The sequence below is a fragment of the Octopus bimaculoides genome, chromosome 5 (assembly GCF_001194135.2).
Source record: "Octopus bimaculoides isolate UCB-OBI-ISO-001 chromosome 5, ASM119413v2, whole genome shotgun sequence".
Taxonomy (NCBI): Eukaryota; Metazoa; Mollusca; class Cephalopoda; order Octopoda; family Octopodidae; genus Octopus; species Octopus bimaculoides.
Genome location: NC_068985.1, coordinates 107,488,621 through 107,497,698, shown reverse-complemented (window position 1 = coordinate 107,497,698; position 9,078 = coordinate 107,488,621). Strand labels below are relative to the sequence as shown.

Sequence of the window (9,078 nt, the reverse complement as noted above, 5' to 3'; positions counted from 1 at the left end):
ACCCTTCTAGCCCTCTGTGCCAATGAAGCAGCCGTTCGACGCCTGAGACAGATTAGGAGAGAGAGAAAATGAAACTAACAGATGGGGAAATGTGATTAAATGAAGGCACAAATGAAGGTGAAGTTGCGGTTCTGATGAACGAAAAATCAGCAATGAGAACAAAACTGTTTTCAAACACAGACAACGTTACGCGGTCGTTTTCAATTAAGATATTAACTTGTTTCGTCAAACAAACATTGTTGTTAAATAAAGCAAAATGCAATAGAATAGAATGGAATTGAAATATATAATAAAATTTTTAAAAATTAAGAATGCAGACTCTCTACGTAAGAAATATGCTACAAAACCCTGTTTTTGAAATTATATCTCATGTTTAAGAAGAAAAAGAAAGCATTTTACATCTTCAGCCTCGGAAATCCCCACACACACACATTGATCTTTTCACCATCTATTTTTCAATGTACGGGGAAAATACGGAGATTAAGAATATGGAAAACATTTTTTCACTCTTCGTAAGAAATATAACAGTCAAGTAAAGAATTTAAACATAAAAGCAGACAAAAACTAAGAAACCAAATGTGCTAGCTGCTAATTACATCGTCATTAGGTTTTATTTTCTAATTGAATTAACCAACATACAGAAATGAAGAATATGGAAAACGTTTTTAAATCTCAAATTTACCATGAAAAAGTACAGGTAAATTTTTAGATAACACTCGCACGATTTTCACTAAAAAAAAATAAATGGAACACTGACAAATTGTTACATACCTCGTAGTTTCATTGTTGTTAAATAAATGGATGGCGATCTTACGGTACGAGTCCTAAATATGGGCTTTTTCCGTAAAAAGTGTCTTCGGCGATCTTTACCAAAGATCGGCCTTTTCCGTACCTTAACCCTAACACCGTAGTGAAGATCGTGCGGGTGTTACGGAAAAGGCCGATCTTTGGTAAAGATCGCCGAAGACACTTTTTACGGAAAAGGCCAATATTTAAGGCTCGTACCGGCGTGAAATGTAAACAAAACTCTTTCGCTCCCAAAGTAGCATGTGCGTGAATGAGAGGGGGAGAAAGATGAACGATATAAAATAAATAAATGATTTAAAGTAAATATATTTTAATTGTTGTGTGAGAAAGTATATATAATCTCATTATAGAATATAGTGTCTTTCAAAAACATTTCTTATATATATACGGATAAACACCAGATTAATGTAAGCACTGGAGTCCAATAAAGTTGACTAAACTTTTGAAGGTAATGTTAAGGTATCTGATCCCAAAAGGGCTTAAGTTTCATGACTTAAACTAGTAAAAGTATAAAAGAAATATATATATATATATCAAAGTTGTTGGCAAATGTGTGTATGTGTGTGTGTGCGTGCGTGCGTGTTGCATGCCATGTAGTTAGCAAGGTTGTAATGTTTTGAGTTTGGCAGTTGATTAATATGTAATGAACTAATGGTGATAGTAACACTTAATATTGACTTCTTTTATACTTCATATTATACTGGGCCCTAGGTAACATATTTTAGAGGTAGTGGGAAAGAGAGTGGGTGAGATTCTAATCAATCAATCTTTGGTACTTAACCTGGTATTTATTTTATTGATGTTTCCAAGATAAAAGGTTGTTATCTCTGGCACTAAATACATGAAGACATTTTGTTGGACACTCTACTGATTCTACTATCCACCACTCTACTGTAATATTTCTCTCTAATCAATAAAGAAAGCTGTACATGTTTGTTTGGCCTGCTAGAAATGACAGTCAAATCTCCCTCAAATGACAACCCCCACCACAATCTTAGAAAAGGATTCCTTTTATAATGTAACTCTGGGATGTTGTCTACGCATACTAAAAAAGCAATGACAACAGCTGGCATAGCTTTAATCATTACTCTGCTCTGTGGTTAAACAGCACCAGATCTTCCTCATGTCAGTGGGATGAGCCTCTACAAGGCCATTTGACCTACTTGAAACAGGAACCAAATCCCCCTTAAATCACATCCTACTTTCGTAAAAAGAAAGCACATATTAAACAGTGTGTTTCACATAAAAACTGGATGTTCATGGCTGGAATGCCTTTGATCTGCTGGATCAAGGCCAGCCTGGGGCTATACAACAAGGACACTACTTCCTAAAGTTTGCCATGTAGTCATGCTGCCAATTACATCAGAAGGGTTCTTCTAAGTGATGCCATCACTTGACCTGTTAGAAATAGCAAGCAAATCTTCTTTGTATCATGTTATTTAAAGTTAAAGCCCACTGATATATGTAATTTTACATATGCCATACCTTACAACAAGATAGGATGGTCATTGTTTGAATGTCTCTAATCACTAGTCTACTCAATCAGGATTAACCCAGGACATCATCACTTCTTCCTATCACACACACATACATGCAGTTAACCCTTTTGATAACAATCCACCAAAGACTGACCTGTGGTTATATGATAGAAATTTCTTATTTTAAAGTGATCTAAATTAAAACTTTCCAGCAAAATTTCATGTTGATATATATTCCAAACACCAGCTTAATAATGACAAAGTTATTTTATTAAATTCATTATTGTTTTTAAAATTGATTGAAACAAAGGCAGTATCTTTCAACAGAAATATAGTAACAAAAGGATTAAAATAGCATTAGCCATTGAAAATGCATATGACTTGCACTTACATACACAGGGCTTATATATTTGTGTATATCATTTGTAATGCATGCCATGATGCTACAACAATCTACTGTCTGACAATCTTGGTATTTTTTTTATTGTATTAATCAAAAGAGGACGCGCAATGGCCCAGTGGTTAGGGCAGCAGACTCGCGGTCATAGGATCGCGGTTTCGATTCCCAGACCGGGCATTGTGAGTGTTTATTGAGCGAAAACACCTAAAGCTCCACGAGGCTCCAGCAGGGATGGTGGCGAACCCTGCCGTACTCTTTCACCACAACTTTCTCTCACTCTTACTTCCTGTTTCTGTTGTGCCTGTAATTCAAAGGGTCAGCCTTGTCACACAGAGTCACGCTAAATATCCCCGAGAACTACATTAAGGGCATGCATGTCTGTGGAGTGCTCAGCCACTTACACGTTAATTTCACGAGCAGGCTGTTCCGTTGATTGGATCAACTGGAACTCTCGACATCATAAGCGACAGAATGCCAACAACAACAATCAAAAGAAGGGGTCCAGGTGTAGTTGTGTAGTTAAGAATTTCACTTCCCAACATATAATTTCATGTTGACTCCCACTGCTTGGCATCTTGACTCTGTGTCTTCTGTTATTTCTGTTATTTGCCCCAGCTTGACCAAAACCTTGTGAGTGAAACTAGTAGATGAGAACTGAAAGAAGTCCTTCAAGTGTTTGTGTTTGTTTACATTTGCACATCTTCAATTACTGCAAGCTACGAGCAGTAATGTAATTTCTCCTGTCAACAACATATTCACTCACTGCACACCTTCATAGATATGTGAAATAAAAGATCCCTTGCTTGGAAAACGGGGAGGGGTTAGCAATAGACAGGACACTCAGCTGTTAAATCATGCTTCAATAAAAGATTTGTGGAATCCATGCTATAAGGGAAAATTAAATGTAAAAAGTAAACAAGGGAAATTCACATAACATTTACAGACCCTCCCATGATTTCCCGTATTTGTTCAGTTTGAACATCTATAAGTCAGTGTTTGCTGGAGAGTGGGAAGAGAACCTGAGTGGAGAAAGAATTATTAATATGATGATGTTTCGGGGGGGAGGGGGTCAGAGAGGAAGCACATTTCCAATTTTCTGGGCATTGACAATTTCCTCCTGCCAAACTAACATTAGTAATATGCTTTAAGGATCTCTAATATATATATATTCACAGTTGTTTCAGAAACTAATTTGTTTGATTCATTAGTTGTAGCTAGAGATCTAACAGAAATCAATAAACACCACTCACTAAACTGGCTAGTATATAATTCATAGCAATCAGCTAAACTACTGAATGAATAAGTTTCATTTGAATCAAATAAAGGAGTCTCTTTGTAGTTATTCAATGTGTTAGAAATAACTTCCAAATCTCTTGTAGCTGTCTGTTTACAGATGTTCAAACTTAACATTGATACTGACAATGTTATATATATATCTTATAGTCTAGATAATCTGCAATGGTCATGGGTACTGCTATTTGTTACTAAACCACTAAAGAATACCAATACCATTTATAGCAGGCTTCTTCACAGTCACCCACCTGCTGGATGTACCAAGGAAATGTCCATTAAATCACATGCTACTACTTTAAAAAAGGTAGGGTACATTAGATTTGTGGGAGTAAAAGACCAAATGGGTGTGATAGAAATGTTTTTGACTAGATGTCTGCTAGATGAAGGCTAATTTGGGACTAAACAGGCACACACCATAGAGTACACACTACCATCACTTAGATTAGTCTTCTGAAATTGTCCATGAGAATCTTCAGTCACATCCTCTGACAAATTCTAGCTGACTCATGCAAGAATGGAGAAGAGGATGTTAAAATATTGATGATGATAAAACAATGACAGTGTAAAGTTAATCAGAGTTGCCATTGTGTTGCATATTAAACAATCAGTATTTATCCCAAGGGTTGACTGTATGTCTTGAGCAAAGGTTGGTTGCCAACTTCTAGCAATAATATCTGTTTTGTTTGAAAGGAAAATACAAAAGAAGCAGGATATCAGTTAAACCTGTTATGAGTTGGTGGTGGTTCGATGATGCTATGATAAGGTTTATTCACTTTGTGACAAAGTAAGACATTGATTGTGTAGTAATGCCTGCGCATGCGTAGTCTTACGCATGCGTAGAATTAAACAAGCAAGCGTTTCCCGCTCAATTCATTCTCTTTCACGCTGGCCAGCGATTGAGCATGGACGTATGTTTAAAAGCTGTCTCTACATCTTTCGGTCTTATACTCGACAGCTAGTTATTCTCACCTCTAAAGATGTATAACTAAAGATATGTATGTTTTACCAAGCAAATAAATGTTGTTTAAGTTGTTTAGTCTGGAGTTCAGCGTTCCGTCTATTTCTTTAATTTTATAGTAGAAAGTCAGGTATACAATCTAAAGATGTATAACCCACTTTCTACTAAAATTGTAATATATTGCAGTTATGATCAATGTCCGCTGTAGTTTAATCTGAAGTATTTTCTGGCTTCAATGACGAAACCAGATTATTGAGTTATAGTTTTAAGAATGTTATATATTTGAAGTCACCATCCAAGGTTCAATGAAGGCTTACCATAGTGACTATGATGGTTTTTTAGTTGTGTTGTTTCTGTACAGAAGATACTATTCCAGACATTCCCTCGTCCCTCACATCATCAAAAATGCAATGAATCAGTGATAGCCTTGAGTGCAGGAATGTGGTGGTGGTGGTGGTGGTGGTGGCGGCGGCGGCAGTGGTTTTTTTTAGAAATTACATACAAAACTTGTTAACAGTTATAAATTTAGTTACAAAAAAAATTCACTTTCATGTGACAAAATGCTTTTCACATGAAATGTTTTATTCAAGTATGGTTTTTTTGTTTTTAAATTTTTGTCATATAAAGACTTTTAAAAATGAAACTTCAGCTCAAATGTCTCAGCCATGGTATCAAACACAACAAATACCTTGTGGTAATTGTTTTGGTTCTTTACATTTTGAGTTCAAATTTTACTAAAGTCAGCTTTGTCTTTTGTCTTTTTGTGGGGTTGTTAAAATGAAAGAATCCTGTCAAGTACTAAAATCAATATAATTAACTACACCTTTTTTTCTTTATATAAAGCTGCTGTTAAGGCCTTGTGCCTATGTAAAGTATAATTACTAGCATTATAATTTACCTGCCACTGGAACTTACTGTACATATTTACAATATTTATATACAAACTAGACTTCAACCACTTTGATCCTCAATCACCATCAGGTATCTTGCTCTTTGACGAGGAAATTATTCCATTCTGGATACAGTTTAGGAATCTACAGGATGTCCACAAAATCTGGGTACATGCGGATTAACACCTATTTTAAGAAATTATTATTTTTTATATTTAATCGTTTATGTTATGATTTTATTTACTCCATGTATCCACATGGGGATTAACACATACTTTAAGAAATTATTATTTCTTATATTTAATTGTTTATGTTATGATTTTGTTTACTCCGTGTACCCACATGGGGATTAACACATACTTTAAGAAATTATTATTTCTTATATTTAATTGTTTATGCTATGATTTTATTTAATCCATGTAGCCAGACTTTGTGTACACCCTGTATATTTCGTAATAAGTTTCCTTATTTACTAACCCAGTGGACTGCTAACATTAAGTTCTTAGTTTGATTTCAGTCTGAGACCACCGTATAAGACACTGATGACAACTGGGAAATCAAACTTATCAAACCTGAATATAAATGTAAATATTGTAAATATGCAGTAAAAAGAAGGGTTACCCTAAAGCATTTTTTTCAATGGAAGCAGGTCTTTCTTGGTGTTAACCGCATGCATAAAATTGCTAAAACTGCACCCTAGAGACTAGGCCTCTCTTCTTCAAGACCCAAAAATATTTAAGCACCTACCAACCAGTTGCTACCCCTCTCACAGAGCTTAAGACTCGCATCAGAATACTGCTCACATCTAGAGATAAAAACTACTTCCACTTTCTCTCTCTCTCTCTTTCTTGCTTGCAAAGGCCATGATACATTCCTACCCACTGACTAAACCATAAGTTGGGAAGGGCATGATAACTACTATACATTGAACAGACAGCCAAATGACACCAATTATATTGTATACACCAGGAACCTGCAGCAATTTGCTGTAGCATATCTCTGCTTCAGTTTGAACTCAAGCTAGTTGTTTTCCGATTAGGAAAGTTTTTGTAAATGGAAACAGGATCTTTGAACTTGAGCAATGGACAAACTAACCACTGACACTCAACAACTACACACCAATTTCATAGACTGACATCAGCAAAAATATTAATGAATCAACAAGTTGCTGGTCACAGTTAGTCACACTTTGATTTAGGGCAGCTTACACAATATAAAGTCACAGACAGGCAATGTCAAGTGACAAGCTGAAGCAAATGACAGTCTCACACTCAATGAGTAAGAACTGAACATAATCATACATTGCAACAGATGTTCATTCTTTTTTTCTTTTACTTGTTTCAGTCATTTGATGGTGGACATACTGGAGCACCACCTTGTAGGGTTTTAGTTGACAAATCAGCCTCAGGACTTATTTTTTTAAAGCTAAGCCTAGTACTTATTCTATCAGTCTTTATTACCAAACCACTAAGTTACGGGATGTAAATACACCAACACCAGTTATCGAGCAGTGATGGGACAAACAGACACAAAGACACACACACACACATACATATATATATATATACATATACAACAGGCTTCTTTCAGTTTCCATCTACCAAATCCACTCACAAGGCTTTGGTCGGCCCAAGGCTATAGTAGAAGATATTTGCCCAAGGTGCCACATAGTTGGACTGAAGCCAGGACTATGTGATTGGGAAGCAAGCTTCTTATCTCCTCACAGCCACACCTGCACTCATATTGTTATTAGCTATCAAACAATGTAAATAAGTGAATCTGCTTATTTACTTAAGCCCTTCATTTCCTGTGGAGCATATTCCATTGACAACTTTCCTCCACTCCTCTCAACTCTTGGCTGTCTTTTCTTTTTTTTTTTGCTTTTCTCTATTTGGATTCCTGCTTTTTCAGTTCTGCCTCACTACCCTACTTCCATCTGTTTTTTAGAGTGTCCTCTCTTCTACGTCTCTTGTGGGTTCAAGGGTCAAGGCCTGGCATATAATTCAGGATTTTGATTACCTTTAAGTGTGGCCTAACCATCACCACTTGTGCTTCAGGATCTTTTCTTCCACTGGCACCTTTCCCACCACCACCACCTTCTATCACAGCTCTTCATTTCCTATTTTATCTGGTCATCTAACTTGAAGAATACACTTCAGATAGTTATTAATGAAGATCTACACCACCTGCAGCATCTTTTTGATTCTTATCTCTGTCTCTGATCCATAGAGGAGGATGGATTTCACATTAGAGCTGAAGATATGCAATTTATTTTTTTATGGTAATTTCTCTGGAAGCTCAGATGTTCTTGAGAATGGTGAAGGTTATGTTTGGCCTTGTCCACTCAAGTATGACATCTCTCTCTGTGTTACTCTATGTATCAATTATGCTATTAAGGTAAGTAAAGGCATGGGCTTGCTATCCATTCTGGCTGAGTTGTAATTAAAGGTGCTAATCATCATCAGGTTGGTCTTCCTGTTGATCCTCAGTTCTGTGTCAAAGGATGCAACTGCCAGCCTGTTTGCCTTATCTTGTATCTGGTTATGATTGGGTGACACAGGAGCAGAGTCAAAAGTTGTTGATTGCAAGTCACTTGAGCTTTGATGTGGTTAGTTATCTTATAAAATGAACTGTCACAAACAGATAGCGGTGAGTGACACACAGGAGTGAAAGACTTATATATTCAATACAAAATAATCAAATGCAGCCATACACCATATCTAATGTTGTTAACTATCAGACAGCGTAAACAACTAAAATTGCTACTAATTCTTTTGAACTCTCTCTCTCATCTGCACACAACCACACAAGCTGTCCAAATAATTCACTAATTCGAGTGCAACATTCTCTATTACTTTGTTATTTTGCTTGAACACTTATTTTCTTGTGATTACAGAGTCAAGCTACATCATTAATCTCATTTTTCTGACATTCTATTACCTTTTTTTTTTTCCTTGGAAGCACCATGTTCCGTTTAAAACTTTTAACAATAAAACAGATGATGATGATGAATTCAATACGACAGACTATACATTTTTTTATTTTTTGAACTCTTTCATTATTTTCAAATGTATTTCATTGTTAAAGCGTGTTTCTGAAAGTAAATTTTTTCACAAGCAATTTATTGTTTGTGTAAAAATTATGGATCAAATACTAAATGTATATATGTACATATACATGTATTACAGATGTGTATATTCACATACACTTTTATGTGTGTATATATATATATATATATATATATATATATAT

General features: G+C 35.6%; 1 protein-coding gene across 1 annotated transcript in view; it reads left to right on the top strand.

Moving 5' to 3' along the window:
* LOC106871065 (gelsolin-like protein 2) overlaps positions 1-9,078 on the top strand; it is a 54,371-nt gene that overhangs the window by 12,555 nt on the left and 32,738 nt on the right. The window lies entirely within an intron of this gene.